This window comes from Callionymus lyra, chromosome 15 (assembly GCF_982586985.1).
Source record: "Callionymus lyra chromosome 15, fCalLyr1.hap1.1, whole genome shotgun sequence".
Lineage (NCBI taxonomy): Eukaryota > Metazoa > Chordata > Actinopteri > Syngnathiformes > Callionymidae > Callionymus > Callionymus lyra.
This window is the reverse complement of record NC_141832.1, coordinates 21890611-21900490: the sequence shown is the minus strand read 5'-3', so window position 1 is coordinate 21900490 and position 9880 is coordinate 21890611. Positions and strand designations below refer to the sequence as shown.

The window sequence follows — 9880 nt, the reverse complement described above, 5'->3', positions numbered from 1 at the left end:
TGCGAGGACCTGGAGGGACGCTCGCGGAGGAACAATATCCGACTGGTGGGACTGGCCGATGGAGTGGAGGGTTCCCGTCCCACGGAGTTTATTTCTCAACTTCTGAAAGACGTTCTACACCTGGACACGGAGCCGCTGCTGGACCGAGCTCACCGGACATCCGCGAACAAGGAGGGGACGGCACCGCGATCATTCCTGGCGAGGGTTCACTATTTCAAAGTTCGCAACGAGATTCTGAGACGAGCGGCGGAACATTCTCCTCTTCTCTACCGGGGCAAACCATTTTTCATCTTTGCCGACTATCCACCCGCTGTTGCTAGGAGACGAGCAGCATTTACGGAGGTGAAGCGCACGCTGCACTCTTGCCCCGGCATCAAGTTTGGTCTGTTCTTCCCGGCGGTTCTCAGGATCACAACTTCTGATGGGATAACGCATCGTTTCCAGGACCCCACAGCTGCATCTGACTTTGTTAAGAAACACCTGAGAAAGGTGGTGGATCCAAATACTTGAGTCGTTGTGGGTGAGCAAATATTCTGATTTAAATGTTGACAACAAGAAGTTCTCAGAGTGAGTTTTTGTCTACAAAGTTTTTGTGTTAAATATATCTTGTTTATATAGATTATCATTATTACATATATACATGTATATTTACTAATGTTTGCGTCAAGTTTTGTTTGTTCAAGAGGTGTGCAACTAATATTTACTTATTTGTGTTATTGTCACAATCCAGTTAGGAGCAGCAGTTTGTAGTGGAGGGTATGAAAGCTGCCAAGAGAGTGTGTTTGTTAGGGTTTGGGCGTGTCTCATTTGGGGAGTCACTTCTGCCAAGGAGGGTGGGTTTTGGGTTATGTTGTTTTAAGGGATTGTTGTTGTTGTTTTTTTTTTTTGTTTTTTTTTTTTTGTTCTGTGTTTGGGATCCATGCCTGGTCCGCCATCAGTGCGCATTTCCTGTCTTTCAAGCATTATGCATAACTTTCTTCAGACATGATAGCATCTAACAGTACAGTGGAAACTATGGGTGATTTAAAATTTTGCAGCTGGAATTGCAAAGGCCTCAACAATCCCATCAAGCGCAGTAAGGTACTACACCATCTTAAACATCTAGGAGCCCAAATTGTCTATTTACAAGAGACTCATCTTAAAAATTCAGACCAAAGAAAGCTGTAGTGCAGTTGGATTGGTCAGAGTTATCAGTCTTCATTCCACGGCAAGACCAAGGGAGTGGCTATTCTGTTGCACAAATCAGTCCCCTTTGAATGCACAAGAACAATAACGGATCCAAATGGGCGTTATCTCATTGTTGTTGGGAAACTGTGCCACACTCCAGTCATGCTCATCAATGTTCATGGTCCAAACTGGGATGACGAGGGCTTCTTTAAATCCTTATTCTCTAATTTACCAGACATATCCTCGCACCTCCCTATATTTGGAGGAGACTTTAATTGCTGGCTAGACCCAAAACTTGATCGCTCTTCTAGTCGAAGTTGTTTACCCTCACGGTCAGCCAAAATTATCCAAATGTTTAAGGAGCAATTTTCCGTAATTGACCCTTGGCGATATCAAAATCCCACCGCTAAAGCCTATTCATTCTTCTCAAATCTCCACCACACTTTCACCCGTATAGATTATTTTCTTGTTGACAACCGATTTCTGCCTGAGATAAAATCCACCTCATATGAAGCAATTGTTATTTCAGATCATGCTCCGGTCACTATGACAGTAAATTTTGTAGATATGAATAACAGCCGCACTCCATGGCGCTTTAACAACCGTCTTTTGTCAAATGACGACTTTGTTAAATCTATATCAAAACAAATAGATTTCTTTCTTAGTGTCAACAAGACCCCGGGAGTGTCAGCTTCACTGCTATGGGAAACTCTCAAGGCCTATATTAGAGATGAAATAATCTCATACACTAACTACGAGAGAAGATTAAAAAACACTAAAATTAAAGAATAAACGAAACGCATCAGTCAGCTTGACTTGATCTACGCATCCTCCCCGTCACCTGACCTCTATAAGGAGCGCCTTTCCCTAAAAACTGAATTTGAACTATTATCCACAGACCAAGCGACTGAGATGTTATTAAAATCTAAATTCAACTATTACGAGCATGGTGATAAGGCCAGTAAATTATTAGCATATCAGTTACGACAGATTTCAGCCTCACGAAAAATAACTCAAATTAAAACACCTTCTGGAATAGCAACTGATCATAAAAAGATAAACGATGAGTTCAGAGACTTCTACAAAATCTGTACAAGTCAGAGAATAAGGCAGATATTTCAGATTTTGAAAGTTTTTTCAGATCACTTGATATTCCTTTTGTACCCCCAGAACTAGTTAAAAACATGGACTCAAGCATCACTAAAGAAGAGCTTTCCACTGCAGCCGGTTCCATGCAATGTGGAAAATGCCCAGGACCGGATGGTTACTCATTAGAATTTTATAAGAAATTTTTACACAAATTAGCCCCAACCTTGGTCGACATGTTTAACGAATCATACGAGTCACTTAAACTACCACAAACTCTTACACAGGCCTCTATTTCCCTCATTCTGAAAAAGAACAGAGACCCTCTGTCATGTGCTTCTTACCGCCCCATCAGCCTCTTGAATGTTGACTTTAAACTATTATCCAAACTTCTAGCTTTACGTCTTGAATCGTCACTCCCGGTAATTATTTCTCCTGATCAAACAGGCTTCATTAAAAATAGACAATCTTTTTTTAACTTGAGAAGGTTAGTCAACATAATCTATACCTCATCCAGTCACATTACTGCTGAAGCTGTTATATCTCTTGACGCAGAAAAAGCCTTTGACCGGGTAGAGTGGCCATACCTTTTTTACACTCTTGACAGATTTGGATACAGCAAGAGATTTATTAACTGGATTAGATTGTTGTACTCCTCACCTCAAGCCTCTGTACGTACAAACAACAATAATTCAGAACACTTTTCGCTCTTCAGATCCACCAGACAAGGATGCCCTTTAAGTCCACTGCTGTTTGCTATTGCAGTCGAACCTCTGGCTGTAGCCCTACGTTCTAATCCTAAAATCACTGGCATAACAAGAAATGGCGTGGAGCACAAAGTCTCACTTTATGCAGATGACCTCTTATTATACATTTCTAACTTATGCACGACGGTGCCGGAAACACTCAAGGATGTGGGGACCTTTTCTGGTATATGCAAGGACAATGCACTTGACTGTCACTTCATGAACATCTTCCCTTTTATTTCTTGTTTATTTTAAATGCTTGTTTAGATTGATAATGTTATTATCTATGTGGGGTGGGGTGTGTGTATGTGCGGACCAGGCATGTTTTGTTTTGTTTGTGTTTTTTTTTTAATATATATATATTTTTTAATTTTTTAATTTTTGTTTTTATTTTTTTTTTATTTAATTTTTTTTTTTTTTTTTTTTTTATTTATTTTGTTGTGGTGTCTTTTATTTATTTATTTTGTCTTAGTTCTTCTTACCTTTTCTGTTAATTATACAAGAATGTATCTTTTCATTTTTATTTTATTTTTATGAATATACTGTATATGTTTGAGTGCGTGTGGATATATATGTATACTTTTATTTGTACAGCGGCAAAAATGTTATTTCCCTTCTTTCTTCTTTCATATTTTTATTTTCTTTTATTATTATCTATTTTCTATGTATCATTCCATTTAAGCTGTTGAGCTGTACTTATTGTTTTATGTAAAAAATCAATAAACAAATATCTTAAAAAAAAAAAAAAAAGAGAATAACGAGGAAAAGAGTGAAAAGAGAAATATCCTACGGGACCTACCGTGGCCTAACTCCGATAGAGGGGCGGTAGGATATATGATTCCTTCGGGACCAGACGTGGCTGTGGACAAAACAGGGTGCTGGCAGTGGTCGTAATACAATAAGAAACATTTGGTGAATACACAATTCCTTCGGTAACAGGCGTAGTTGTAAGAAAACACAGTAATCGCGTGAACTGTGTAAGAAACAATACGGTGGCAGTGGTTGTTATACAATATAATAGAAATTTAAATTTATGTGATACATTAGAAAATATTTGACGAAGCACAATTCCTTCGGGACTATGCGTAGCTGTAAAGACGCAGTACGATAGCAGTGGTTGTGATACAATAAATTTAAATTCTGAGTTAATGAGTGGACTGGTTCCGGAACAAGTCCAAGAGGATATAGTTGAATATATTGAGGTTGAGGTTGAAGGAGACGGGAATATCATTGAATTGGGAGTTGACGATTTACTTTTTGACGGAGACATGGGAGAAGCGTGGAATTAGTTTGATTCATCCAAATTTAACATGGCATGGAGTTGTTTGAAATTGAATTAAACCCAGAAATTGAACACATTTCTAGTAAATCAACAAGAATTAAGTTCCGAATCACAAGCTGTTGTTATAGATTCTGATCTAGTAGCAGAAGAAAGATTTGGGAGTAGATTTGGTTTGACTGAAGAAGAAGGAAACGGTGAAGTTACACTTGAATTGATTTTTGATCAGATTGAAGGGTTGAAGAAAGATTTGCGGAGTGTGTGGAAAACGAATTTACTAATTTTCGTAATATTCATGGTGGCTATTCCAAGCATTCTTATTGGATTAGTGCTGGGATATAACAAAAACTAAATTAACAGTGCGGATTGTGACAAACTGTGCGGATTGTGTGAGTTCAAGAAACAATAATCTGTTTAAAAAAAAACAAAAAAAAACAAAATTAACAGTGCGGATTGTGACAAACTGTGCGGATTGTGTGAGTTCAAGAAACAATAATCTGTTTAAAAAAAAACAAAAAAAAAACAGATTTACTGTTTGCTGAATTTGTGTGTGCGTAGGGTGTTCGGGACACAGCAAGTTACTTAAAAAAAAATAAAAAACACGGTGACTGTGTTGTCCTCCGAGCACACCTAAAATGGCGAATGTGGGGGATCAGTGGGCTAAAAGAATAAAAGCTAAGGTTAAAGTAAGTAAGGATTATGAAAAGGGGGATGGGAAAGTAGCGGATAAACTGTTAAATAGATGGACGGTTGAAGGCTGGATGGGAGCCGGAGGGCCCCTCAATCAAAAAGCCCTCGAGATCATAGCTAAAGATCTCAGAGAAAGGCATCTTAAAGCAAAAATAGATGCAACAGAAGAAGGATCTGCTGGTGGAATGATAAAAAGACATCTGCCAGAAAACATTTTGAAATGGTAAAAGCAGAATCAAGAGTAGGAGGAGTAATAATTCAGACGTGCTATGAACAGCGCCACTTACAGCCCAAAGCTAAAACTGCAGACGCACCCTCCCAGAAAGACAAAGAAGCCGATACGCCCATGCTGGGTTGTACCCCACCCTCGCTGCATTAAATATTTCTACATCTGCACCCGCGCCAACAACCAGTCTTGCTGATTACATCACGCAACCTGATACTTCCGATATTACTCCACCTCCTCCGCCTCCATATGCTGCATTTGGTACACCCACTCACCTCTCTGCCCACAATCCATTTCTTGAGCAGGTCCAGATCCAGCCAACACCGCCATCTGCTGTCCAAGCACCGCTACTACAAACAACAAATGGAAGCATCACAGTAGATGAGGTGGTAACTCAGAATGAAATAAGAAAAAGACTTGAAGCCATGACTAAATTCTTGAACAGAGCCGACGGACAAGTATCAAACTTAGAAGGCGTGAGAGGAGGCAGCCTAACCATTAAAGATGTTGATGAATTTATGGCATCTCACCTACAGGATACCATACCAAGTTCTCCCACAGTAGGAGACTACCAGGAACAAGAGGATGACTTCCACCCCAGGCGGAGTCGCCGCACAGGTTATTCTGAAAAGCATTTCACCCGCAGGAACTCTACCCCAGCATCCAAAGATAAAAAACAGGAGGCCTACCCGGGAAGCGGAACAATCCGGAAGACCTCCATACAAGTAAGCCCGATACCAAATGAATCTCCAAGCTCTGCAAATGTCACAGATTCAAGCGAAGATGAGCTGCCTTCCTCCACCGTACGAGTCTACAAAAGACAGTACCCTCTCACCCCTGTGCAGATGGCTGGAATCACGCCGACAATTCAAGGTCTGGTAGACGCAGGTGTTATCTATCCTTGCAGATCTCCATGGAACACACCCATTCTACCCGTGGAGAAAGCTGGGGGCAAAGGTTGGAGAATGGTTCAAGACTTCAGAATGATCAATGACAACACCATCCCTGATGTGCATCCTGTCCCGGACCCACATCTCGCACTGAGCAGTCTGAGCCCGGACCTAGTGTATTTTACAGTCATTTATCTGGCTAACGCATTCTTCAGCATCCCTTTGGACCCTAGGTCGCAACCTATCTTTGCCTTCACGTTTGCAGGTCAACAGTATACCTACAGTTGACTGCCCCAAGGCTTCAGAGACTCTCCTGGAATCTTCAACAGAGCACTGAAGACACACCTCTTAGAACTGCCCCTCCCTGAAGGTGTCGTTCTGATCCAATATGTCGATGACCTCCTCCTGGCCGGGAGGACGGCTGAACTCTGCCTGTCGGCAACAGAAGATTTTCTTAAACTTTTGCAGATAAAAGGCTACAAAATCAAGAAAGAAAAAGTCCAGTTATGCCGCAGAGAAGTGACATTCCTGGGAAGACTCATCTCAGCTGAAGGACTTGGCGTCTCATCAGCACACAGACAATCTATCCTGCACCACCCCAAACCAACTACTGTATCAGGTATGCTCTCTTTCTTGGGCCTTACAGGATACAGCAGGTCACACATTCCTGACTACTCGCCAAGGACTGCCCCGCTCAGAGCGCTGATCAGTGAAGTGGGTGCAAGAAACCTGAACGCCCTCCTCAACTGGACAACAAAGGCAGGAGAAGCCTTTACCGACGTCAAACAGGTACTGGCTCAAGCAGCAGCACTTATGCCCCCTGACTACAAGTTACCATTTCATCTTGATGTTTCTGAACAATACTCTCATCTTCATGGAGTATTGTATCAGAAAAAAGGGGGAGAAAGAAGAGTGTTATTATATCACTCATCAAAACTGGACGCCATCGAAGCAGGCCAGCCTGCCTGTACAAGGTACATTGCAGCACTAGCAAAAACCATTGCTAAAACAGCAAATATTGTTATGTGCCACCCTCTTGAGATCCACATTAACCATGGAGTGTCAGCCTTCCTAACAAGCAAAGAGTTTACTTTCTCCACAGCAAGAAAAACAAAAATCCAGCGTACATGCACTCAACCCCACATCACCTATGTCACAGCCGACAGAAACATGGCAGGTAACTTTGGAACAGGTGAACCACATGTCTGTGAAGAACTCGCCATAATGGAAAACAAGATCAGGAGGGACCTCCTAAACACCCCATTAAAGGCACCAGATATGTGGCTTTACACAGATGGATGTTGCTACAGAGGAAGTGATGGCCTGAACAGAGCCTCATATGCAGTAGTTCAACAAATGCCGGACGGCTCGATCCACACTGTCAAAGAAGGAGTTATTCCACAACCAGCATCAGCTCAGTTGGCTGAAATCGAGGCTCTCATTCAAGCACTCACTTATGCAGAAGGACAGACAGCTAATGTCTACACTGACTCAGCCTACGCTCATGGAGCAATTCATGTAGATGCACCAACATGGGAAAGAAGAGGATTCATGACTGCTAACAACACTCCCATCCGCCACCAAGATGCCATTCAAAGACTGGTCAAAGCAGTGTCGCTCCCCAAAGAAGTTGCTGTCATGAAGTGCAAAGGTCATGATCGGTACAGTAACTCCAGAATAGCCAAAGGCAATGACGCTGCGAACGAAGCTTCCAAGAAAGCCGGAGGCTATGGAGCAGGTATTATGATTCTCAAACCAACAGAACCAGACGACAACAGGCTAACGCTGAAACAACTTAAGGAACTCCAAGAAGCTGCAGGTCCATATGAATGGTCAGAATGGACAAGAAAAGGTGGAACCAAAGACCCCACAGGCTTGTGGAGGTCACATGATGGAAGAATCGTTGCACCTGCCAAACTTGTCCAACTACTCCTACCAGAAGCGCATGGAAAGACCCATGAAGGGCAAAGACAGACATTCTTGCGCATAAGTGCCCTGTGGTGGCACCCACATTTAGAAAGCATCTCTAAACTGTTCTGTGAAGAATGCACTACTTGTGGTCAACACAACCCAAAGAAACCATTTAAAACACCAATGGGCTCTTATCCAGTACCTACAGCTTGTTTCCAAGATATTAGTATAGACTATACTGATATGGGAATAGAACAAAGGGTGCAGGGTAAGAGATACATGTTGGTAATGGTAGACAGATTTTCTCGATGGGTGGAAGCTATTCCCACCAGACATGAAGATGCCAAAACAGTTGTTAAATGGCTACAAACAGAACTCATCCCCAGATATGGGGTTCCTAGACGCATTCGGTCCGATAATGGAACACATTTCAATAACTCCATGTTGCATGAAATCGAACAAAGCCTAGGGATTACTCACAGTTATGGGTCAGTCTATCATCCTCAATCTCAAGGCCTCGTTGAAAGAGCTAATCAGACACTTAAAGCTAAGATAGCTAAGGTTTGTGCTAGTTCAAATTTGAGTTGGGTTGAGGCTCTCCCTTTGGCCCTCATGGCTATGAGGACCTCCAAAGGAGGTGGCACTCACCTAACACCACATGAGTTGTTGACAGGTCGGCCGATGCCTGGTCCGCCCAGAGAGGGAGGTCACGTGCCCCCTCTGGACGTCAGTTTGATTGAAAAATCAAGCTACATGCAAGAACTAACATCTTTGGTTTCAGCTCTCTCTGCACAGATTTCCAGAGCCCTGGTGAAGGAACCAGCTGAACCAGAACATCGGGTCAAAATAGGTGACTGGGTCAGGGTCAAGGTCCACAAGAGAAAGTGGTCGGAACCCAGGTGGACTGGACCATTCGAAGTAAAAGAGGTGACATCACACTCGGTCCAGGTCAGAGGTAAATCAGGCGCACCCTGGCACCACCTGACACATTGTGCCCCAGCACCTAACCCAACCAGAACACTTTCAGAAGTAAGAGCCGATTTGGCAAACTTAGAATCTCCAATTCGGAACAAAGATGAATGTGAACAGAGTCCTGCGGAGATTGATGGGGACTCCACCCCCAGTAAATGAGGATGGGGGCCGCCGTCATTTCTCATGGAAAGATCACTTCCCTTGTGGAAGAATTTAATTATGTCTTTAGGAGTTTCTATCGCTGTCTTTCTCGCTATCCTTGTTACATGTGGATGCTGTTGTATCCCGTGCATCCGGACGCTGTTCAGCCGCCTGATCGTCACTGCCGTGTCCAAGGAGAAGCCCACCGACCCACCTGGTGGCCTATTTCCTTTACTCCCTCAGAACTCTGATGGGGATGCTGACAACAGTGACGCTGAGAGCAGTGATGTGTCCACCATTGACGGGGCGTTCCTTACCATCAATGGAGTGGTTGTCTACCCACCCCCTGAACGCCTACCGTATGATGGATCAGACATAGAACCTGAACCCATGCATGACAGCACTTATGACAATGGGTGGCATTAATTTCATATATTTTTTGACTCACATACTTGCGCTGGTAACGTTTATTCACAGATATGTATTTTGACTCACATACTTAAGCGCGGGTAGCATTTAGTCACACCAAGTAGGTGTGAAAAGGGGGATTTAATGAGTAAAATACATGTGTGGGTCTTAATCATTAAAGGGGATATTCTTTAATTTATTCATACAAATGTGTTATACGTGCTATGCTTATATAACTGCAATACTATGCAATAATCTGTTTGTAGAAAACTACTGAGGTAAACACACAAATTCATAATTGCGACTCAGCCCCGACACTGCACCGAAGGATCCGAGGTCAGCGAGAGGAACCTCCCTGTTTCAT

At 42.7% G+C, this 9880-nt stretch overlaps 1 pseudogene; it reads left to right on the top strand.

Annotated features, from left to right (window-relative positions):
- The first annotated feature begins 5619 nt into the window (after positions 1 to 5619).
- LOC148065355 (uncharacterized) lies at positions 5620 to 9534 on the top strand (annotated as a pseudogene).
- The last annotated feature ends 346 nt before the right edge of the window (positions 9535 to 9880 follow it).